Consider the following 25,031-nt stretch of genomic DNA (forward strand, 5'->3'; position numbering starts at 1 on the left):
GGGTTGTAGTGTGTACGGTATGGTGTCTCCTCTGTTTTCAACTGCCTTGTAATGCATTGAATCTATTGTGTTGCATGTAAGGTATTGTATATATTGCATTTCAAGTGTTGTATTATAGGTATGGTAGTTTGAGCGTTGTATGTCTTGTGTTCTACATCTTCTGATGTATTTTGTATCGTGGTTTGTATTGCATGGTTTGTATTGTATACCTTAGATGCAACAGAATAGATACAATGCATTACAAGGCAGTTGAAAACAGGAGACACCATACCTTACACACTCCAACCCTAGACATCCCGTACTCACAGTCACATAATACACAGTTTATGACAAAAAGCTGTGTGGCATGTCTTTTTGTATATTTTTTTAATTGCCATGTCTTGTATGTATCGTATATGTTGGGTTTACTCTATCATATTGTATGTATTGCATTTTCTGTCTGGTCTGTATAGTATGGTAAGGTGTATAGTGTATGGGACTGTCTTTATGGATTTGTATGTATTGTGTCATGTGTATGGTATTGTATGTACGTACGTATGGTACGTTTTGCAATGTCTGCGTCCCCGGAGGAGCAGTTCACGGTGTGATGCCAGAGGAGCCCTTGATCATGGCTGCCCCAGAGGAGCTGTTGCCCACGCTGGGTGGGTCTTGATGCAGCCCTTCCTCACGCTGTGCTGGAGGAGCCCTTCACGGTGGTTCCAGCCAATGGAGCTCTTTGTTATGCATTCCATGTGTCCTTGGAGACCTTCACCGTGGTGAGCCAGAGGAGCCCTTCAGCTTGTTGCAGCGGAGGAGCTTTTCACCGCGAGGCCCTCAGGAGCTGTTGTGTGCGTCGCAGCGGAGCAGCCCATCATCATCGCAGGCGTGCAGGAGCCCCTCAGCGCGTCACACTGCAGGAGCCCTTCAACGTCAGAGCGCTCTGGAGGAGCCGTTCAGCATGCGGCATCGGAGCAGCTCTTGATCATGCTGGCCTCAGAGGAGCTGTTGCCCACGCTGGGTGGGTGTTGTTGCAGCCCTTGCCCACTGTGGCGCAGAGGAGCCCTTTGTCGTGCTGCCCTGGAGGAGGCCGTTTTCATCACCACGCCCGAGGAGCCCCTCGTCGTGCCTCCACGGAGGAGGTCCTCATTCCAGCGCCCAGCTGCTGTTGGAGCCCTTCACGGTGCTGTGCCGCAGGCGCTGTTTGTCAGCCTGCCCCAGAGGAGCCCTTTGTCCTGTGGCGGTGAAGGAGCCCTTCCTCGTGCTGGGCCGGAGGAGCCCTTGATGGCAGCGAGCCTGAGGATCCCTTCATTGCACCGTCTTTGGAGGAGCCCAGCACCATCGCGGCCTGAGAGCAGCCCTTCATGGCGCCACGCTGGAGGAGGCCTTGAGTGCTGCGCCGCCCCGTGGGAGCGCTTCATCGTGCCGCCCGTCTCTCCTTGGAGCCCTGCATTGCGCCAGTCTGCAGGAGAGCTTCACTGTGGCGAGCCGGAGGAGCCCTTGATCATCCCCACCCTGGAGGAGCCCTTCACCGTGCTGCCTTGGGGGAGAGTTTTGTGCTTTGGTGAGTCGCGCCGGAGCGGAAGGCAGGCCCCCCTCTGCAGACCGTGTGGTAAGTGTTGTCTGCTAAGTGTCGTATGGGGTTTTCTGTTGTCTGGTGTTGTCCGTCCCTTATGCTGTACTGCGTTGGTTGTGTGGCACTTTGTATTGTGTTGTTTGTGTTTTGTTCATTCAATGTCTTGTATCGTATGGTATTTCTGTGTATGTACTCTCTCATATTTAGTGTTGTAGCATCTGTTTTGATCTTGATGTTATTGTATGTATTTCAAGGTCTGTGTTTTATGGTATGGTATTTTTGATGTGTATAGTGTGGCTCCTATTTTTTATGTATATTAGAATCTATAGTACTATGTATTGTATTTTAACTTCTGTATTGTATAGTACGGTTTTTCATATCATGTATGTATTGTATTCTATTTTTTCTTGTCTGTTAAGGGTCGTCTTTTGTTTTCTGTTGTCGGTACTTTATGTTGTATTGGTTGTGTGGTAGCTTGTATTGTAATGTTTGTGTTTTTTTAATTCTGTGTCTTTTGTCTGGTATTTCTTGTATGTATTGTGCTGTATTATTGGTTTGGTATTTATGGTAGTGTATGTATGGTATGTGTTTCATGGTATGGAATGTATCGTAGGGTAAGCGCCATATAGATGATTGCAGGTATGGCATTGTTTCTATGTCGTGTATGTATAGATTCTTGTATTTTGTGTTTACGTGTTGTATTTGGTATAGGGACTGTGTTGTATTCTGTTTTGTATGGTATTGCACGCTGTATGTATGGAATGGCCCTAATTGTATCGTCTGTATTGTATGGTATTGCGCATTGTATCGTATGTATTTTGTCCTGTCTGGCATTGTAGGGTCTGTATTGTATGGTATGGGATGTATTGCAGGGCTTGTGTTTTGTACTGCATTGTATCGTCTGGTTTGTAACGTCTGCCTCGCCGGGGGAGCCCTTGACCGTCGCGCCGTCGCGGAGGAGCCGCTCACTGCGCCGCCGCAGCGGAGGCCTTCAGCGCGCCGCGCCGGAGGAGCCCATCGTGGTCCCTGCTGCGGAGTGTGGACGCGTCGTCGTCTTGTATGTCTGGTGTGGGTTTTCTTTTTCGTTGTGGTATGGTATTTCCTGTATTGTGTGTGTTCTGCTGTATTGTATTGTTGGTACTCATTATTAATTTTTTTGTATTGTGTTGTCTTTTGTGATTTTTCTGCTGTATGGTATGGTATTTCTGGTATGGTCCCTTGTATTTTGTCTGATATTTTATGCATCGTGTGTATTATGTGACTTGTGAGTAGGGGATGTCTAGGGTTGTAGTGTGTACGGTATGGTGTCTCCTCTGTTTTCAACTGCCTTGTAATGCATTGAATCTATTGTGTTGCATGTAAGGTATTGTATATATTGCATTTCAGGTGTTGTATTATAGGTATGGTAGTTTGAGCGTTGTATGTCTTGTGTTCTACATCTTCTGATGTATTTTGTATCGTGGTTTGTATTGTCCTGTGGTTTGTATTGTATACCTTAGATGCAACAGAATAGATACAATGCATTACAATGCAGTTGAAAACAGAGGAGACACCATACCTTACACACTCCAACCCTAGACATCCCGTACTCACAGTCACATAATACACAGTTTATGACAAAAAACTGTGTGGCATGTCTTTTTGTATATTTTTTTAATTGCCATGTCTTGTATGTATCGTGTATGTTGGGTTTACTCTATCATATTGTATGTATTGCATTTTCTGTCTGGTCTGTATAGTATGGTAAGGTGTATAGTGTATGGGACTGTCTTTATGGATTTGTATGTATTGTGTCATGTGTATGGTATTGTATGTACGTACGTATGGTACGTTTTGCAATGTCTGCGTCCCCGGAGGAGCAGTTCACGGTGTGATGCCAGAGGAGCCCTTGATCATGGCTGCCCCAGAGGAGCTGTTGCCCACGCTGGGTGGGTCTTGATGCAGCCCTTCCTCACGCTGTGCTGGAGGAGCCCTTCACGGTGGTTCCAGCCAATGGAGCTCTTTGTTATGCATTCCATGTGTCCTTGGAGACCTTCACCGTGGTGAGCCAGAGGAGCCCTTCAGCTTGTTGCAGCGGAGGAGCTTTTCACCGCGAGGCCCTCAGGAGCTGTTGTGTGCGTCGCAGCGGAGCAGCCCATCATCATCGCAGGCGTGCAGGAGCCCCTCAGCGCGTCACACTGCAGGAGCCCTTCAACGTCAGAGCGCTCTGGAGGAGCCGTTCAGCATGCGGCATCGGAGCAGCTCTTGATCATGCTGGCCTCAGAGGAGCTGTTGCCCACGCTGGGTGGGTGTTGTTGCAGCCCTTGCCCACTGTGGCGCAGAGGAGCCCTTTGTCGTGCTGCCCTGGAGGAGGCCGTTTTCATCACCACGCCCGAGGAGCCCCTCGTCGTGCCTCCACGGAGGAGGTCCTCATTCCAGCGCCCAGCTGCTGTTGGAGCCCTTCACGGTGCTGTGCCGCAGGCGCTGTTTGTCAGCCTGCCCCAGAGGAGCCCTTTGTCCTGTGGCGGTGAAGGAGCCCTTCCTCGTGCTGGGCCGGAGGAGCCCTTGATGGCAGCGAGCCTGAGGATCCCTTCATTGCACCGTCTTTGGAGGAGCCCAGCACCATCGCGGCCTGAGAGCAGCCCTTCATGGCGCCACGCTGGAGGAGGCCTTGAGTGCTGCGCCGCCCCGTGGGAGCGCTTCATCGTGCCGCCCGTCTCTCCTTGGAGCCCTGCATTGCGCCAGTCTGCAGGAGAGCTTCACTGTGGCGAGCCGGAGGAGCCCTTGATCATCCCCACCCTGGAGGAGCCCTTCACCGTGCTGCCTTGGGGGAGAGTTTTGTGCTTTGGTGAGTCGCGCCGGAGCGGAAGGCAGGCCCCCCTCTGCAGACCGTGTGGTAAGTGTTGTCTGCTAAGTGTCGTATGGGGTTTTCTGTTGTCTGGTGTTGTCCGTCCCTTATGCTGTACTGCGTTGGTTGTGTGGCACTTTGTATTGTGTTGTTTGTGTTTTGTTCATTCAATGTCTTGTATCGTATGGTATTTCTGTGTATGTACTCTCTCATATTTAGTGTTGTAGCATCTGTTTTGATCTTGATGTTATTGTATGTATTTCAAGGTCTGTGTTTTATGGTATGGTATTTTTGATGTGTATAGTGTGGCTCCTATTTTTTATGTATATTAGAATCTATAGTACTATGTATTGTATTTTAACTTCTGTATTGTATAGTACGGTTTTTCATATCATGTACGTATTGTATTCTATTTTTTCTTGTCTGTTAAGGGTCGTCTTTTGTTTTCTGTTGTCGGTACTTTATGTTGTATTGGTTGTGTGGTAGCTTGTATTGTAATGTTTGTGTTTTTTTAATTCTGTGTCTTTTGTCGTCTGGTATTTCTTGTATGTATTGTGCTGTATTATTGGTTTGGTATTTATGGTAGTGTATGTATGGTATGTGTTTCATGGTATGGAATGTATCGTAGGGTAAGCGCCATATAGATGATTGCAGGTATGGCATTGTTTCTATGTCGTGTATGTATAGATTCTTGTATTTTGTGTTTACGTGTTGTATTTGGTATAGGGACTGTGTTGTATTCTGTTTTGTATGGTATTGCACGCTGTATGTATGGAATGGCCCTAATTGTATCGTCTGTATTGTATGGTATTGCGCATTGTATCGTATGTATTTTGTCCTGTCTGGCATTGTAGGGTCTGTATTGTATGGTATGGGATGTATTGCAGGGCTTGTGTTTTGTACTGCATTGTATCGTCTGGTTTGTAACGTCTGCCTCGCCGGGGGAGCCCTTGACCGTCGCGCCGTCGCGGAGGAGCCGCTCACTGCGCCGCCGCAGCGGAGGCCTTCAGCGCGCCGCGCCGGAGGAGCCCATCGTGGTCCCTGCTGCGGAGTGTGGACGCGTCGTCGTCTTGTATGTCTGGTGTGGGTTTTCTTTTTCGTTGTGGTATGGTATTTCCTGTATTGTGTGTGTTCTGCTGTATTGTATTGTTGGTACTCATTATTAATTTTTTTGTATTGTGTTGTCTTTTGTGATTTTTCTGCTGTATGGTATGGTATTTCTGGTATGGTCCCTTGTATTTTGTCTGATATTTTATGCATCGTGTGTATTATGTGACTTGTGAGTAGGGGATGTCTAGGGTTGTAGTGTGTACGGTATGGTGTCTCCTCTGTTTTCAACTGCCTTGTAATGCATTGAATCTATTGTGTTGCATGTAAGGTATTGTATATATTGCATTTCAAGTGTTGTATTATAGGTATGGTAGTTTGAGCGTTGTATGTCTTGTGTTCTACATCTTCTGATGTATTTTGTATCGTGGTTTGTATTGCATGGTTTGTATTGTATACCTTAGATGCAACAGAATAGATACAATGCATTACAAGGCAGTTGAAAACAGGAGACACCATACCTTACACACTCCAACCCTAGACATCCCGTACTCACAGTCACATAATACACAGTTTATGACAAAAAGCTGTGTGGCATGTCTTTTTGTATATTTTTTTAATTGCCATGTCTTGTATGTATCGTATATGTTGGGTTTACTCTATCATATTGTATGTATTGCATTTTCTGTCTGGTCTGTATAGTATGGTAAGGTGTATAGTGTATGGGACTGTCTTTATGGATTTGTATGTATTGTGTCATGTGTATGGTATTGTATGTACGTACGTATGGTACGTTTTGCAATGTCTGCGTCCCCGGAGGAGCAGTTCACGGTGTGATGCCAGAGGAGCCCTTGATCATGGCTGCCCCAGAGGAGCTGTTGCCCACGCTGGGTGGGTCTTGATGCAGCCCTTCCTCACGCTGTGCTGGAGGAGCCCTTCACGGTGGTTCCAGCCAATGGAGCTCTTTGTTATGCATTCCATGTGTCCTTGGAGACCTTCACCGTGGTGAGCCAGAGGAGCCCTTCAGCTTGTTGCAGCGGAGGAGCTTTTCACCGCGAGGCCCTCAGGAGCTGTTGTGTGCGTCGCAGCGGAGCAGCCCATCATCATCGCAGGCGTGCAGGAGCCCCTCAGCGCGTCACACTGCAGGAGCCCTTCAACGTCAGAGCGCTCTGGAGGAGCCGTTCAGCATGCGGCATCGGAGCAGCTCTTGATCATGCTGGCCTCAGAGGAGCTGTTGCCCACGCTGGGTGGGTGTTGTTGCAGCCCTTGCCCACTGTGGCGCAGAGGAGCCCTTTGTCGTGCTGCCCTGGAGGAGGCCGTTTTCATCACCACGCCCGAGGAGCCCCTCGTCGTGCCTCCACGGAGGAGGTCCTCATTCCAGCGCCCAGCTGCTGTTGGAGCCCTTCACGGTGCTGTGCCGCAGGCGCTGTTTGTCAGCCTGCCCCAGAGGAGCCCTTTGTCCTGTGGCGGTGAAGGAGCCCTTCCTCGTGCTGGGCCGGAGGAGCCCTTGATGGCAGCGAGCCTGAGGATCCCTTCATTGCACCGTCTTTGGAGGAGCCCAGCACCATCGCGGCCTGAGAGCAGCCCTTCATGGCGCCACGCTGGAGGAGGCCTTGAGTGCTGCGCCGCCCCGTGGGAGCGCTTCATCGTGCCGCCCGTCTCTCCTTGGAGCCCTGCATTGCGCCAGTCTGCAGGAGAGCTTCACTGTGGCGAGCCGGAGGAGCCCTTGATCATCCCCACCCTGGAGGAGCCCTTCACCGTGCTGCCTTGGGGGAGAGTTTTGTGCTTTGGTGAGTCGCGCCGGAGCGGAAGGCAGGCCCCCCTCTGCAGACCGTGTGGTAAGTGTTGTCTGCTAAGTGTCGTATGGGGTTTTCTGTTGTCTGGTGTTGTCCGTCCCTTATGCTGTACTGCGTTGGTTGTGTGGCACTTTGTATTGTGTTGTTTGTGTTTTGTTCATTCAATGTCTTGTATCGTATGGTATTTCTGTGTATGTACTCTCTCATATTTAGTGTTGTAGCATCTGTTTTGATCTTGATGTTATTGTATGTATTTCAAGGTCTGTGTTTTATGGTATGGTATTTTTGATGTGTATAGTGTGGCTCCTATTTTTTATGTATATTAGAATCTATAGTACTATGTATTGTATTTTAACTTCTGTATTGTATAGTACGGTTTTTCATATCATGTATGTATTGTATTCTATTTTTTCTTGTCTGTTAAGGGTCGTCTTTTGTTTTCTGTTGTCGGTACTTTATGTTGTATTGGTTGTGTGGTAGCTTGTATTGTAATGTTTGTGTTTTTTTAATTCTGTGTCTTTTGTCTGGTATTTCTTGTATGTATTGTGCTGTATTATTGGTTTGGTATTTATGGTAGTGTATGTATGGTATGTGTTTCATGGTATGGAATGTATCGTAGGGTAAGCGCCATATAGATGATTGCAGGTATGGCATTGTTTCTATGTCGTGTATGTATAGATTCTTGTATTTTGTGTTTACGTGTTGTATTTGGTATAGGGACTGTGTTGTATTCTGTTTTGTATGGTATTGCACGCTGTATGTATGGAATGGCCCTAATTGTATCGTCTGTATTGTATGGTATTGCGCATTGTATCGTATGTATTTTGTCCTGTCTGGCATTGTAGGGTCTGTATTGTATGGTATGGGATGTATTGCAGGGCTTGTGTTTTGTACTGCATTGTATCGTCTGGTTTGTAACGTCTGCCTCGCCGGGGGAGCCCTTGACCGTCGCGCCGTCGCGGAGGAGCCGCTCACTGCGCCGCCGCAGCGGAGGCCTTCAGCGCGCCGCGCCGGAGGAGCCCATCGTGGTCCCTGCTGCGGAGTGTGGACGCGTCGTCGTCTTGTATGTCTGGTGTGGGTTTTCTTTTTCGTTGTGGTATGGTATTTCCTGTATTGTGTGTGTTCTGCTGTATTGTATTGTTGGTACTCATTATTAATTTTTTTGTATTGTGTTGTCTTTTGTGATTTTTCTGCTGTATGGTATGGTATTTCTGGTATGGTCCCTTGTATTTTGTCTGATATTTTATGCATCGTGTGTATTATGTGACTTGTGAGTAGGGGATGTCTAGGGTTGTAGTGTGTACGGTATGGTGTCTCCTCTGTTTTCAACTGCCTTGTAATGCATTGAATCTATTGTGTTGCATGTAAGGTATTGTATATATTGCATTTCAGGTGTTGTATTATAGGTATGGTAGTTTGAGCGTTGTATGTCTTGTGTTCTACATCTTCTGATGTATTTTGTATCGTGGTTTGTATTGTCCTGTGGTTTGTATTGTATACCTTAGATGCAACAGAATAGATACAATGCATTACAATGCAGTTGAAAACAGAGGAGACACCATACCTTACACACTCCAACCCTAGACATCCCGTACTCACAGTCACATAATACACAGTTTATGACAAAAAACTGTGTGGCATGTCTTTTTGTATATTTTTTTAATTGCCATGTCTTGTATGTATCGTATATGTTGGGTTTACTCTATCATATTGTATGTATTGCATTTTCTGTCTGGTCTGTATAGTATGGTAAGGTGTATAGTGTATGGGACTGTCTTTATGGATTTGTATGTATTGTGTCATGTGTATGGTATTGTATGTACGTACGTATGGTACGTTTTGCAATGTCTGCGTCCCCGGAGGAGCAGTTCACGGTGTGATGCCAGAGGAGCCCTTGATCATGGCTGCCCCAGAGGAGCTGTTGCCCACGCTGGGTGGGTCTTGATGCAGCCCTTCCTCACGCTGTGCTGGAGGAGCCCTTCACGGTGGTTCCAGCCAATGGAGCTCTTTGTTATGCATTCCATGTGTCCTTGGAGACCTTCACCGTGGTGAGCCAGAGGAGCCCTTCAGCTTGTTGCAGCGGAGGAGCTTTTCACCGCGAGGCCCTCAGGAGCTGTTGTGTGCGTCGCAGCGGAGCAGCCCATCATCATCGCAGGCGTGCAGGAGCCCCTCAGCGCGTCACACTGCAGGAGCCCTTCAACGTCAGAGCGCTCTGGAGGAGCCGTTCAGCATGCGGCATCGGAGCAGCTCTTGATCATGCTGGCCTCAGAGGAGCTGTTGCCCACGCTGGGTGGGTGTTGTTGCAGCCCTTGCCCACTGTGGCGCAGAGGAGCCCTTTGTCGTGCTGCCCTGGAGGAGGCCGTTTTCATCACCACGCCCGAGGAGCCCCTCGTCGTGCCTCCACGGAGGAGGTCCTCATTCCAGCGCCCAGCTGCTGTTGGAGCCCTTCACGGTGCTGTGCCGCAGGCGCTGTTTGTCAGCCTGCCCCAGAGGAGCCCTTTGTCCTGTGGCGGTGAAGGAGCCCTTCCTCGTGCTGGGCCGGAGGAGCCCTTGATGGCAGCGAGCCTGAGGATCCCTTCATTGCACCGTCTTTGGAGGAGCCCAGCACCATCGCGGCCTGAGAGCAGCCCTTCATGGCGCCACGCTGGAGGAGGCCTTGAGTGCTGCGCCGCCCCGTGGGAGCGCTTCATCGTGCCGCCCGTCTCTCCTTGGAGCCCTGCATTGCGCCAGTCTGCAGGAGAGCTTCACTGTGGCGAGCCGGAGGAGCCCTTGATCATCCCCACCCTGGAGGAGCCCTTCACCGTGCTGCCTTGGGGGAAAGTTTTGTGCTTTGGTGAGTCGCGCCGGAGCGGAAGGCAGGCCCCCCTCTGCAGACCGTGTGGTAAGTGTTGTCTGCTAAGTGTCGTATGGGGTTTTCTGTTGTCTGGTGTTGTCCGTCCCTTATGCTGTACTGCGTTGGTTGTGTGGCACTTTGTATTGTGTTGTTTGTGTTTTGTTCATTCAATGTCTTGTATCGTATGGTATTTCTGTGTATGTACTCTCTCATATTTAGTGTTGTAGCATCTGTTTTGATCTTGATGTTATTGTATGTATTTCAAGGTCTGTGTTTTATGGTATGGTATTTTTGATGTGTATAGTGTGGCTCCTATTTTTTATGTATATTAGAATCTATAGTACTATGTATTGTATTTTAACTTCTGTATTGTATAGTACGGTTTTTCATATCATGTATGTATTGTATTCTATTTTTTCTTGTCTGTTAAGGGTCGTCTTTTGTTTTCTGTTGTCGGTACTTTATGTTGTATTGGTTGTGTGGTAGCTTGTATTGTAATGTTTGTGTTTTTTTAATTCTGTGTCTTTTGTCGTCTGGTATTTCTTGTATGTATTGTGCTGTATTATTGGTTTGGTATTTATGGTAGTGTATGTATGGTATGTGTTTCATGGTATGGAATGTATCGTAGGGTAAGCGCCATATAGATGATTGCAGGTATGGCATTGTTTCTATGTCGTGTATGTATAGATTCTTGTATTTTGTGTTTACGTGTTGTATTTGGTATAGGGACTGTGTTGTATTCTGTTTTGTATGGTATTGCACGCTGTATGTATGGAATGGCCCTAATTGTATCGTCTGTATTGTATGGTATTGCGCATTGTATCGTATGTATTTTGTCCTGTCTGGCATTGTAGGGTCTGTATTGTATGGTATGGGATGTATTGCAGGGCTTGTGTTTTGTACTGCATTGTATCGTCTGGTTTGTAACGTCTGCCTCGCCGGGGGAGCCCTTGACCGTCGCGCCGTCGCGGAGGAGCCGCTCACTGCGCCGCCGCAGCGGAGGCCTTCAGCGCGCCGCGCCAGAGGAGCCCATCGTGGTCCCTGCTGCGGAGTGTGGACGCGTCGTCGTCTTGTATGTCTGGTGTGGGTTTTCTTTTTCGTTGTGGTATGGTATTTCCTGTATTGTGTGTGTTCTGCTGTATTGTATTGTTGGTACTCATTATTAATTTTTTTGTATTGTGTTGTCTTTTGTGATTTTTCTGCTGTATGGTATGGTATTTCTGGTATGGTCCCTTGTATTTTGTCTGATATTTTATGCATCGTGTGTATTATGTGACTTGTGAGTAGGGGATGTCTAGGGTTGTAGTGTGTACGGTATGGTGTCTCCTCTGTTTTCAACTGCCTTGTAATGCATTGAATCTATTGTGTTGCATGTAAGGTATTGTATAGATTGCATTTCAGGTGTTGTATTATAGGTATGGTAGTTTGAGCGTTGTATGTCTTGTGTTCTACATCTTCTGATGTATTTTGTATCGTTGTTTGTATTGTCCTGTGGTTTGTATTGTATACCTTAGATGCAACAGAATAGATACAATGCATTACAATGCAGTTGAAAACAGAGGAGACACCATACCTTACACACTCCAACCCTAGACATCCCGTACTCACAGTCACATAATACACAGTTTATGACAAAAAACTGTGTGGCATGTCTTTTTGTATATTTTTTTAATTGCCATGTCTTGTATGTATCGTATATGTTGGGTTTACTCTATCATATTGTATGTATTGCATTTTCTGTCTGGTCTGTATAGTATGGTAAGGTGTATAGTGTATGGGACTGTCTTTATGGATTTGTATGTATTGTGTCATGTGTATGGTATTGTATGTACGTACGTATGGTACGTTTTGCAATGTCTGCGTCCCCGGAGGAGCAGTTCACGGTGTGATGCCAGAGGAGCCCTTGATCATGGCTGCCCCAGAGGAGCTGTTGCCCACGCTGGGTGGGTCTTGATGCAGCCCTTCCTCACGCTGTGCTGGAGGAGCCCTTCACGGTGGTTCCAGCCAATGGAGCTCTTTGTTATGCATTCCATGTGTCCTTGGAGACCTTCACCGTGGTGAGCCAGAGGAGCCCTTCAGCTTGTTGCAGCGGAGGAGCTTTTCACCGCGAGGCCCTCAGGAGCTGTTGTGTGCGTCGCAGCGGAGCAGCCCATCATCATCGCAGGCGCGCAGGAGCCCCTCAGCGCGTCGCACTGCAGGAGCCCTTCAACGTCAGAGCGCTCTGGAGGAGCCGTTCAGCATGCGGCATTGGAGCAGCTCTTGATCATGCTGGCCTCAGAGGAGCTGTTGCCCACGCTGGGTGGGTCTTGATGCAGCCCTTCCTCACGCTGTGCTGGAGGAGCCCTTCACGGTGGTTCCAGCCAATGGAGCTCTTTGTTATGCATTCCATGTGTCCTTGGAGACCTTCACCGTGGTGAGCCAGAGGAGCCCTTCAGCTTGTTGCAGCGGAGGAGCTTTTCACCGCGAGGCCCTCAGGAGCTGTTGTGTGCGTCGCAGCGGAGCAGCCCATCATCATCGCAGGCGTGCAGGAGCCCCTCAGCGCGTCACACTGCAGGAGCCCTTCAACGTCAGAGCGCTCTGGAGGAGCCGTTCAGCATGCGGCATCGGAGCAGCTCTTGATCATGCTGGCCTCAGAGGAGCTGTTGCCCACGCTGGGTGGGTGTTGTTGCAGCCCTTGCCCACTGTGGCGCAGAGGAGCCCTTTGTCGTGCTGCCCTGGAGGAGGCCGTTTTCATCACCACGCCCGAGGAGCCCCTCGTCGTGCCTCCACGGAGGAGGTCCTCATTCCAGCGCCCAGCTGCTGTTGGAGCCCTTCACGGTGCTGTGCCGCAGGCGCTGTTTGTCAGCCTGCCCCAGAGGAGCCCTTTGTCCTGTGGCGGTGAAGGAGCCCTTCCTCGTGCTGGGCCGGAGGAGCCCTTGATGGCAGCGAGCCTGAGGATCCCTTCATTGCACCGTCTTTGGAGGAGCCCAGCACCATCGCGGCCTGAGAGCAGCCCTTCATGGCGCCACGCTGGAGGAGGCCTTGAGTGCTGCGCCGCCCCGTGGGAGCGCTTCATCGTGCCGCCCGTCTCTCCTTGGAGCCCTGCATTGCGCCAGTCTGCAGGAGAGCTTCACTGTGGCGAGCCGGAGGAGCCCTTGATCATCCCCACCCTGGAGGAGCCCTTCACCGTGCTGCCTTGGGGGAGAGTTTTGTGCTTTGGTGAGTCGCGCCGGAGCGGAAGGCAGGCCCCCCTCTGCAGACCGTGTGGTAAGTGTTGTCTGCTAAGTGTCGTATGGGGTTTTCTGTTGTCTGGTGTTGTCCGTCCCTTATGCTGTACTGCGTTGGTTGTGTGGCACTTTGTATTGTGTTGTTTGTGTTTTGTTCATTCAATGTCTTGTATCGTATGGTATTTCTGTGTATGTACTCTCTCATATTTAGTGTTGTAGCATCTGTTTTGATCTTGATGTTATTGTATGTATTTCAAGGTCTGTGTTTTATGGTATGGTATTTTTGATGTGTATAGTGTGGCTCCTATTTTTTATGTATATTAGAATCTATAGTACTATGTATTGTATTTTAACTTCTGTATTGTATAGTACGGTTTTTCATATCATGTATGTATTGTATTCTATTTTTTCTTGTCTGTTAAGGGTCGTCTTTTGTTTTCTGTTGTCGGTACTTTATGTTGTATTGGTTGTGTGGTAGCTTGTATTGTAATGTTTGTGTTTTTTTAATTCTGTGTCTTTTGTCGTCTGGTATTTCTTGTATGTATTGTGCTGTATTATTGGTTTGGTATTTATGGTAGTGTATGTATGGTATGTGTTTCATGGTATGGAATGTATCGTAGGGTAAGCGCCATATAGATGATTGCAGGTATGGCATTGTTTCTATGTCGTGTATGTATAGATTCTTGTATTTTGTGTTTACGTGTTGTATTTGGTATAGGGACTGTGTTGTATTCTGTTTTGTATGGTATTGCACGCTGTATGTATGGAATGGCCCTAATTGTATCGTCTGTATTGTATGGTATTGCGCATTGTATCGTATGTATTTTGTCCTGTCTGGCATTGTAGGGTCTGTATTGTATGGTATGGGATGTATTGCAGGGCTTGTGTTTTGTACTGCATTGTATCGTCTGGTTTGTAACGTCTGCCTCGCCGGGGGAGCCCTTGACCGTCGCGCCGTCGCGGAGGAGCCGCTCACTGCGCCGCCGCAGCGGAGGCCTTCAGCGCGCCGCGCCAGAGGAGCCCATCGTGGTCCCTGCTGCGGAGTGTGGATGCGTCGTCGTCTTGTATGTCTGGTGTGGGTTTTCTTTTTCGTTGTGGTATGGTATTTCCTGTATTGTGTGTGTTCTGCTGTATTGTATTGTTGGTACTCATTATTAATTTTTTTGTATTGTGTCGTCTTTTGTGATTTTTCTGCTGTATGGTATGGTATTTCTGGCATGGTCCCTTGTATTTTGTCTGATATTTTATGCATCGTGTGTATTATGTGACTTGTGAGTAGGGGATGTCTAGGGTTGTAGTGTGTACGGTATGGTGTCTCCTCTGTTTTCAACTGCCTTGTAATGCATTGAATCTATTGTGTTGCATGTAAGGTATTGTATATATTGCATTTCAGGTGTTGTATTATAGGTATGGTAGTTTGAGCGTTGTATGTCTTGTGTTCTACATCTTCTGATGTATTTTGTATCGTGGTTTGTATTGCATGGTTTGTATTGTATACCTTAGATGCAACAGAATAGATACAATGCATTACAAGGCAGTTGAAAACAGAGGAGACACCATACCTTACACACTCCAACCCTAGACATCCCGTACTCACAGTCACATAATACACAGTTTATGACAAAAAACTGTGTGGCATGTCTTTTTGTATATTTTTTTAATTGCCATGTCTTGTATGTATCGTATATGTTGGGTTTACTCTATCATATTGTATGTATTGCATTTTCTGTCTGGTCTGTATAGTATGGTAAGGTGTATAGTGTATGGGACTGTCTTTATGGATTTGTATGTATTGTGTCATGTGTATGGTATTGTATGTACGTACGTATGGTACGTTTTGCAATGTCTGCGTCCCCGGAGGAGCAGTTCACGGTGTGATGCCAGAGGAGCCCTTGATCATGGCTGCCCCAGAGGAGCTGTTGCCCACGCTGGGTGGGTCTTGATGCAGCCCTTCCTCACGCTGTGCTGGAGGAGCCCTTCACGGTGGTTCCAGCCAATGGAGCTCTTTGTTATGCATTCCATGTGTCCTTGGAGACCTTCACCGTGGTGAGCCAGAGGAGCCCTTCAGCTTGTTGCAGCGGAGGAGCTTTTCACCGCGAGGCCCTCAGGAGCTGTTGTGTGCGTCGCAGCGGAGCAGCCCATCATCATCGCAGGCGCGCAGGAGCCCCTCAGCGCGTCGCACTGCAGGAGCCCTTCAACGTCAGAGCGCTCTGGAGGAGCCGTTCAGCATGCGGCATTGGAGCAGCTCTTGATCATGCTGGCCTCAGAGGAGCTGTTGCCCACGCTGGGTGGGTCTTGATGCAGCCCTTCCTCACGCTGTGCTGGAGGAGCCCTTCACGGTGGTTCCAGCCAATGGAGCTCTTTGTTATGCATTCCATGTGTCCTTGGAGACCTTCACCGTGGTGAGCCAGAGGAGCCCTTCAGCTTGTTGCAGCGGAGGAGCTTTTCACCGCGAGGCCCTCAGGAGCTGTTGTGTGCGTCGCAGCGGAGCAGCCCATCATCATCGCAGGCGTGCAGGAGCCCCTCAGCGCGTCACACTGCAGGAGCCCTTCAACGTCAGAGCGCTCTGGAGGAGCCGTTCAGCATGCGGCATCGGAGCAGCTCTTGATCATGCTGGCCTCAGAGGAGCTGTTGCCCACGCTGGGTGGGTGTTGTTGCAGCCCTTGCCCACTGTGGCGCAGAGGAGCCCTTTGTCGTGCTGCCCTGGAGGAGGCCGTTTTCATCACCACGCCCGAGGAGCCCCTCGTCGTGCCTCCACGGAGGAGGTCCTCATTCCAGCGCCCAGCTGCTGTTGGAGCCCTTCACGGTGCTGTGCCGCAGGCGCTGTTTGTCAGCCTGCCCCAGAGGAGCCCTTTGTCCTGTGGCGGTGAAGGAGCCCTTCCTCGTGCTGGGCCGGAGGAGCCCTTGATGGCAGCGAGCCTGAGGATCCCTTCATTGCACCGTCTTTGGAGGAGCCCAGCACCATCGCGGCCTGAGAGCAGCCCTTCATGGCGCCACGCTGGAGGAGGCCTTGAGTGCTGCGCCGCCCCGTGGGAGCGCTTCATCGTGCCGCCCGTCTCTCCTTGGAGCCCTGCATTGCGCCAGTCTGCAGGAGAGCTTCACTGTGGCGAGCCGGAGGAGCCCTTGATCATCCCCACCCTGGAGGAGCCCTTCACCGTGCTGCCTTGGGGGAGAGTTTTGTGCTTTGGTGAGTCGCGCCGGAGCGGAAGGCAGGCCCCCCTCTGCAGACCGTGTGGTAAGTGTTGTCTGCTAAGTGTCGTATGGGGTTTTCTGTTGTCTGGTGTTGTCCGTCCCTTATGCTGTACTGCGTTGGTTGTGTGGCACTTTGTATTGTGTTGTTTGTGTTTTGTTCATTCAATGTCTTGTATCGTATGGTATTTCTGTGTATGTACTCTCTCATATTTAGTGTTGTAGCATCTGTTTTGATCTTGATGTTATTGTATGTATTTCAAGGTCTGTGTTTTATGGTATGGTATTTTTGATGTGTATAGTGTGGCTCCTATTTTTTATGTATATTAGAATCTATAGTACTATGTATTGTATTTTAACTTCTGTATTGTATAGTACGGTTTTTCATATCATGTATGTATTGTATTCTATTTTTTCTTGTCTGTTAAGGGTCGTCTTTTGTTTTCTGTTGTCGGTACTTTATGTTGTATTGGTTGTGTGGTAGCTTGTATTGTAATGTTTGTGTTTTTTTAATTCTGTGTCTTTTGTCGTCTGGTATTTCTTGTATGTATTGTGCTGTATTATTGGTTTGGTATTTATGGTAGTGTATGTATGGTATGTGTTTCATGGTATGGAATGTATCGTAGGGTAAGCGCCATATAGATGATTGCAGGTATGGCATTGTTTCTATGTCGTGTATGTATAGATTCTTGTATTTTGTGTTTACGTGTTGTATTTGGTATAGGGACTGTGTTGTATTCTGTTTTGTATGGTATTGCACGCTGTATGTATGGAATGGCCCTAATTGTATCGTCTGTATTGTATGGTATTGCGCATTGTATCGTATGTATTTTGTCCTGTCTGGCATTGTAGGGTCTGTATTGTATGGTATGGGATGTATTGCAGGGCTTGTGTTTTGTACTGCATTGTATCGTCTGGTTTGTAACGTCTGCCTCGCCGGGTGCCCCTTGACCGTCGCGCCGTCGCGGAGGAGCCGCTCACTGCGCCGCCGCAGCGGAGGCCTTCAGCGCGCCGCGCCAGAGGAGCCCATCGTGGTCCCTGCTGCGGAGTGTGGACGCGTCGTCGTCTTGTATGTCTGGTGTGGGTTTTCTTTTTCGTTGTGGTATGGTATTTCCTGTATTGTGTGTGTTCTGCTGTATTGTATTGTTGGTACTCATTATTAATTTTTTTGTATTGTGTCGTCTTTTGTGATTTTTCTGCTGTATGGTATGGTATTTCTGGTATGGTCCCTTGTATTTTGTCTGATATTTTATGCATCGTGTGTATTATGTGACTTGTGAGTAGGGGATGTCTAGGGTTGTAGTGTGTACGGTATGGTGTCTCCTCTGTTTTCAACTGCCTTGTAATGCATTGAATCTATTGTGTTGCATGTAAGGTATTGTATATATTGCATTTCAAGTGTTGTATTATAGGTATGGTAGTTTGAGCATTGTATGTCTTGTGTTCTACATCTTCTGATGTATTTTGTATCGTGGTTTGTATTGTCCTGTGGTTTGTATTGCATGGTTTGTATTGTATACCTTAGATGCAACAGAATAGATACAATGCATTACAATGCAGTTGAAAACAGAGGAGACACCATACCTTACACACTCCAACCCTAGACATCCCGTACTCACAGTCACATAATACACAGTTTATGACAAAAAACTGTGTGGCATGTCTTTTTGTATATTTTTTTAATTGCCATGTCTTGTATGTATCGTATATGTTGGGTTTACTCTATCATATTGTATGTATTGCATTTTCTGTCTGGTCTGTATAGTATGGTAAGGTGTATAGTGTATGGGACTGTCTTTATGGATTTGTATGTATTGTGTCATGTGTATGGTATTGTATGTACGTACGTATGGTACGTTTTGCAATGTCTGCGTCCCCGGAGGAGCAGTTCACGGTGTGATGCCAGAGGAGCCCTTGATCATGGCTGCCCCAGAGGAGCTGTTGCCCACGCTGGGTGGGTCTTGATGCAGCCCTTCCTCACGCTGTGCTGGAGGAGCCCTTCACGGTGGTTCCAGCCAATGGAGCTCTTTGTTATGCATTCCATGTGTCCTTGGAGACCTTCACCGTGGTGAGCCAGAGGAGCCCTTCAGCTTGTTGCAGCGGAGGAGCTTTTCACCGCGAGGCCCTCAGGAGCTGTTGTGTGCGTCGCAGCGGAGCAGCCCATCATCATCGCAGGCGCGCAGGAGCCCCTCAGCGCGTCACACTGCAGGAGCCCTTCAACGTCAGAGCGCTCTGGAGGAGCCGTTCAGCATGCGGCATCGGAGCAGCTCTTGATCATGCTGGCCTCAGAGGAGCTGTTGCCCACGCTGGGTGGGTGTTGTTGCAGCCCTTGCCCACTGTGGCGCAGAGGAGCCCTTTGTCGTGCTGCCCTGGAGGAGGCCGTTTTCATCACCACGCCCGAGGAGCCCCTCGTCGTGCCTCCACGGAGGAGGTCCTCATTCCAGCGCCCAGCTGCTGTTGGAGCCCTTCACGGTGCTGTGCCGCAGGCGCTGTTTGTCAGCCTGCCCCAGAGGAGCCCTTTGTCCTGTGGCGGTGAAGGAGCCCTTCCTCGTGCTGGGCCGGAGGAGCCCTTGATGGCAGCGAGCCTGAGGATCCCTTCATTGCACCGTCTTTGGAGGAGCCCAGCACCATCGCGGCCTGAGAGCAGCCCTTCATGGCGCCACGCTGGAGGAGGCCTTGAGTGCTGCGCCGCCCCGTGGGAGCGCTTCATCGTGCCGCCCGTCTCTCCTTGGAGCCCTGCATTGCGCCAGTCTGCAGGAGAGCTTCACTGTGGCGAGCCGGAGGAGCCCTTGATCATCCCCACCCTGGAGGAGCCCTTCACCGTGCTGCCTTGGGGGAGAGTTTTGTGCTTTGGTGAGTCGCGCCGGAGCGGAAGGCAGGCCCCCCTCTGCAGACCGTGTGGTAAGTGTTGTCTGCTAAGTGTCGTATGGGGTTTTCTGTTGTCTGGTGTTGTCCGTCCCTTATGCTGTACTGCGTTGGTTGTGTGGCACTTTGTATTGTGTTGTTTGTGTTTTGTTCATTCAATGTCTTGTATCGTATGGTATTTCTGTGTATGTACTCTCTCATATTTAGTGTTGTAGCATCTGTTTTGATCTTGATGTTATTGTATGTATTTCAAGGTCTGTGTTTTATGGTATGGTATTTTTGATGTGTATAGTGTGGCTCCTATTTTTTATGTATATTAGAATCTATAGTACTATGTATTGTATTTTAACTTCTGTATTGTATAGTACAGTTTTTCATATCATGTATGTATTGTATTCTATTTTTTCTTGTCTGTTAAGGGTCGTCTTTTGTTTTCTGTTGTCGGTACTTTATGTTGTATTGGTTGTGTGGTAGCTTGTATTGTAATGTTTGTGTTTTTTTAATTCTGTGTCTTTTGTCGTCTGGTATTTCTTGTATGTATTGTGCTGTATTATTGGTTTGGTATTTATGGTAGTGTATGTATGGTATGTGTTTCATGGTATGGAATGTATCGTAGGGTAAGCGCCATATAGATGATTGCAGGTATGGCATTGTTTCTATGTCGTGTATGTATAGATTCTTGTATTTTGTGTTTACGTGTTGTATTTGGTATAGGGACTGTGTTGTATTCTGTTTTGTATGGTATTGCACGCTGTATGTATGGAATGGCCCTAATTGTATCGTCTGTATTGTATGGTATTGCGCATTGTATCGTATGTATTTTGTCCTGTCTGGCATTGTAGGGTCTGTATTGTATGGTATGGGATGTATTGCAGGGCTTGTGTTTTGTACTGCATTGTATCGTCTGGTTTGTAACGTCTGCCTCGCCGGGGGAGCCCTTGACCGTCGCGCCGTCGCGGAGGAGCCGCTCACTGCGCCGCCGCAGCGGAGGCCTTCAGCGCGCCGCGCCGGAGGAGCCCATCGTGGTCCCTGCTGCGGAGTGTGGACGCGTCGTCGTCTTGTATGTCTGGTGTGGGTTTTCTTTTTCGTTGTGGTATGGTATTTCCTGTATTGTGTGTGTTCTGCTGTATTGTATTGTTGGTACTCATTATTAATTTTTTTGTATTGTGTTGTCTTTTGTGATTTTTCTGCTGTATGGTATGGTATTTCTGGTATGGTCCCTTGTATTTTGTCTGATATTTTATGCATCGTGTGTATTATGTGACTTGTGAGTAGGGGATGTCTAGGGTTGTAGTGTGTACGGTATGGTGTCTCCTCTGTTTTCAACTGCCTTGTAATGCATTGAATCTATTGTGTTGCATGTAAGGTATTGTATATATTGCATTTCAAGTGTTGTATTATAGGTATGGTAGTTTGAGCATTGTATGTCTTGTGTTCTACATCTTCTGATGTATTTTGTATCGTGGTTTGTATTGTCCTGTGGTTTGTATTGCATGGTTTGTATTGTATACCTTAGATGCAACAGAATAGATACAATGCATTACAATGCAGTTGAAAACAGAGGAGACACCATACCTTACACACTCCAACCCTAGACATCCCGTACTCACAGTCACATAATACACAGTTTATGACAAAAAACTGTGTGGCATGTCTTTTTGTATATTTTTTTAATTGCCATGTCTTGTATGTATCGTGTATGTTGGGTTTACTCTATCATATTGTATGTATTGCATTTTCTGTCTGGTCTGTATAGTATGGTAAGGTGTATAGTGTATGGGACTGTCTTTATGGATTTGTATGTATTGTGTCATGTGTATGGTATTGTATGTACGTACGTATGGTACGTTTTGCAATGTCTGCGTCCCCGGAGGAGCAGTTCACGGTGTGATGCCAGAGGAGCCCTTGATCATGGCTGCCCCAGAGGAGCTGTTGCCCACGCTGGGTGGGTCTTGATGCAGCCCTTCCTCACGCTGTGCTGGAGGAGCCCTTCACGGTGGTTCCAGCCAATGGAGCTCTTTGTTATGCATTCCATGTGTCCTTGGAGACCTTCACCGTGGTGAGCCAGAGGAGCCCTTCAGCTTGTTGCAGCGGAGGAGCTTTTCACCGCGAGGCCCTCAGGAGCTGTTGTGTGCGTCGCAGCGGAGCAGCCCATCATCATCGCAGGCGCGCAGGAGCCCCTCAGCGCGTCACACTGCAGGAGCCCTTCAACGTCAGAGCGCTCTGGAGGAGCCGTTCAGCATGCGGCATCGGAGCAGCTCTTGATCATGCTGGCCTCAGAGGAGCTGTTGCCCACGCTGGGTGGGTCTTGATGCAGCCCTTCCTCACGCTGTGCTGGAGGAGCCCTTCACGGTGGTTCCAGCCAATGGAGCTCTTTGTTATGCATTCCATGTGTCCTTGGAGACCTTCACCGTGGTGAGCCAGAGGAGCCCTTCAGCTTGTTGCAGCGGAGGAGCTTTTCACCGCGAGGCCCTCAGGAGCTGTTGTGTGCGTCGCAGCGGAGCAGCCCATCATCATCGCAGGCGCGCAGGAGCCCCTCAGCGCGTCACACTGCAGGAGCCCTTCAACGTCAGAGCGCTCTGGAGGAGCCGTTCAGCATGCGGCATTGGAGCAGCTCTTGATCATGCTGGCCTCAGAGGAGCTGTTGCCCACGCTGGGTGGGTGTTGTTGCAGCCCTTGCCCACTGTGGCGCAGAGGAGCCCTTTGTCATGCTGCCCTGGAGGAGGCCGTTTTCATCACCACGCCCGAGGAGCCCCTCGTCGTGCCTCCACGGAGGAGGTCCTCATTCCAGCGCCCAGCTGCTGTTGGAGCCCTTCACGGTGCTGTGCCGCAGGCGCTGTTTGTCAGCCTGCCCCAGAGGAGCCCTTTGTCCTGTGGCGGTGAAGGAGCCCTTCCTCGTGCTGGGCCGGAGGAGCCCTTGATGGCAGCGAGCCTGAGGATCCCTTCATTGCACCGTCTTTGGAGGAGCCCAGCACCATCGCGGCCTGAGAGCAGCCCTTCATGGCGCCACGCTGGAGGAGGCCTTGAGTGCTGCGCCGCCCCGTGGGAGCGCTTCATCGTGCCGCCCGTCTCTCCTTGGAGCCCTGCATTGCGCCAGTCTGCAGGAGAGCTTCACTGTGGCGAGCCGGAGGAGCCCTTGATCATCCCCACCCTGGAGGAGCCCTTCACCGTGCTGCCTTGGGGGAGAGTTTTGTGCTTTGGTGAGTCGCGCCGGAGCGGAAGGCAGGCCCCCCTCTGCAGACCGTGTGGTAAGTGTTGTCTGCTAAGTGTCGTATGGGGTTTTCTGTTGTCTGGTGTTGTCCGTCCCTTATGCTGTACTGCGTTGGTTGTGTGGCACTTTGTATTGTGTTGTTTGTGTTTTGTTCATTCAATGTCTTGTATCGTATGGTATTTCTGTGTATGTACTCTCTCATATTTAGTGTTGTAGCATCTGTTTTGATCTTGATGTTATTGTATGTATTTCAAGGTCTGTGTTTTATGGTATGGTATTTTTGATGTGTATAGTGTGGCTCCTATTTTTTATGTATATTAGAATCTATAGTACTATGTATTGTATTTTAACTTCTGTATTGTATAGTACGGTTTTTCATATCATGTATGTATTGTATTCTATTTTTTCTTGTCTGTTAAGGGTCGTCTTTTGTTTTCTGTTGTCGGTACTTTATGTTGTATTGGTTGTGTGGTAGCTTGTATTGTAATGTTTGTGTTTTTTTAATTCTGTGTCTTTTGTCGTCTGGTATTTCTTGTATGTATTGTGCTGTATTATTGGTTTGGTATTTATGGTAGTGTATGTATGGTATGTGTTTCATGGTATGGAATGTATCGTAGGGTAAGCGCCATATAGATGATTGCAGGTATGGCATTGTTTCTATGTCGTGTATGTATAGATTCTTGTATTTTGTGTTTACGTGTTGTATTTGGTATAGGGACTGTGTTGTATTCTGTTTTGTATGGTATTGCACGCTGTATGTATGGAATGGCCCTAATTGTATCGTCTGTATTGTATGGTATTGCGCATTGTATCGTATGTATTTTGTCCTGTCTGGCATTGTAGGGTCTGTATTGTATGGTATGGGATGTATTGCAGGGCTTGTGTTTTGTACTGCATTGTATCGTCTGGTTTGTAACGTCTGCCTCGCCGGGGGAGCCCTTGACCGTCGCGCCGTCGCGGAGGAGCCGCTCACTGCGCCGCCGCAGCGGAGGCCTTCAGCGCGCCGCGCCAGAGGAGCCCATCGTGGTCCCTGCTGCGGAGTGTGGATGCGTCGTCGTCTTGTATGTCTGGTGTGGGTTTTCTTTTTCGTTGTGGTATGGTATTTCCTGTATTGTGTGTGTTCTGCTGTATTGTATTGTTGGTACTCATTATTAATTTTTTTGTATTGTGTCGTCTTTTGTGATTTTTCTGCTGTATGGTATGGTATTTCTGGTATGGTCCCTTGTATTTTGTCTGATATTTTATGCATCGTGTGTATTATGTGACTTGTGAGTAGGGGATGTCTAGGGTTGTAGTGTGTACGGTATGGTGTCTCCTCTGTTTTCAACTGCCTTGTAATGCATTGAATCTATTGTGTTGCATGTAAGGTATTGTATATATTGCATTTCAGGTGTTGTATTATAGGTATGGTAGTTTGAGCGTTGTATGTCTTGTGTTCTACATCTTCTGATGTATTTTGTATCGTTGTTTGTATTGTCCTGTGGTTTGTATTGTATACCTTAGATGCAACAGAATAGATACAATGCATTACAAGGCAGTTGAAAACAGAGGAGACACCATACCTTACACACTCCAACCCTAGACATCCCGTACTCACAGTCACATAATACACAGTTTATGACAAAAAACTGTGTGGCATGTCTTTTTGTATATTTTTTTAATTGCCATGTCTTGTATGTATCGTATATGTTGGGTTTACTCTATCATATTGTATGTATTGCATTTTCTGTCTGGTCTGTATAGTATGGTAAGGTGTATAGTGTATGGGACTGTCTTTATGGATTTGTATGTATTGTGTCATGTGTATGGTATTGTATGTACGTACGTATGGTACGTTTTGCAATGTCTGCGTCCCCGGAGGAGCAGTTCACGGTGTGATGCCAGAGGAGCCCTTGATCATGGCTGCCCCAGAGGAGCTGTTGCCCACGCTGGGTGGGTCTTGATGCAGCCCTTCCTCACGCTGTGCTGGAGGAGCCCTTCACGGTGGTTCCAGCCAATGGAGCTCTTTGTTATGCATTCCATGTGTCCTTGGAGACCTTCACCGTGGTGAGCCAGAGGAGCCCTTCAGCTTGTTGCAGCGGAGGAGCTTTTCACCGCGAGGCCCTCAGGAGCTGTTGTGTGCGTCGCAGCGGAGCAGCCCATCATCATCGCAGGCGCGCAGGAGCCCCTCAGCGCGTCACACTGCAGGAGCCCTTCAACGTCAGAGCGCTCTGGAGGAGCCGTTCAGCATGCGGCATCGGAGCAGCTCTTGATCATGCTGGCCTCAGAGGAGCTGTTGCCCACGCTGGGTGGGTGTTGTTGCAGCCCTTGCCCACTGTGGCGCAGAGGAGCCCTTTGTCGTGCTGCCCTGGAGGAGGCCGTTTTCATCACCACGCCCGAGGAGCCCCTCGTCGTGCCTCCACGGAGGAGGTCCTCATTCCAGCGCCCAGCTGCTGTTGGAGCCCTTCACGGTGCTGTGCCGCAGGCGCTGTTTGTCAGCCTGCCCCAGAGGAGCCCTTTGTCCTG

This window comes from Strix uralensis, chromosome 3, assembly GCF_047716275.1.
Source record: "Strix uralensis isolate ZFMK-TIS-50842 chromosome 3, bStrUra1, whole genome shotgun sequence".
Taxonomy (NCBI): Eukaryota; Metazoa; Chordata; class Aves; order Strigiformes; family Strigidae; genus Strix; species Strix uralensis.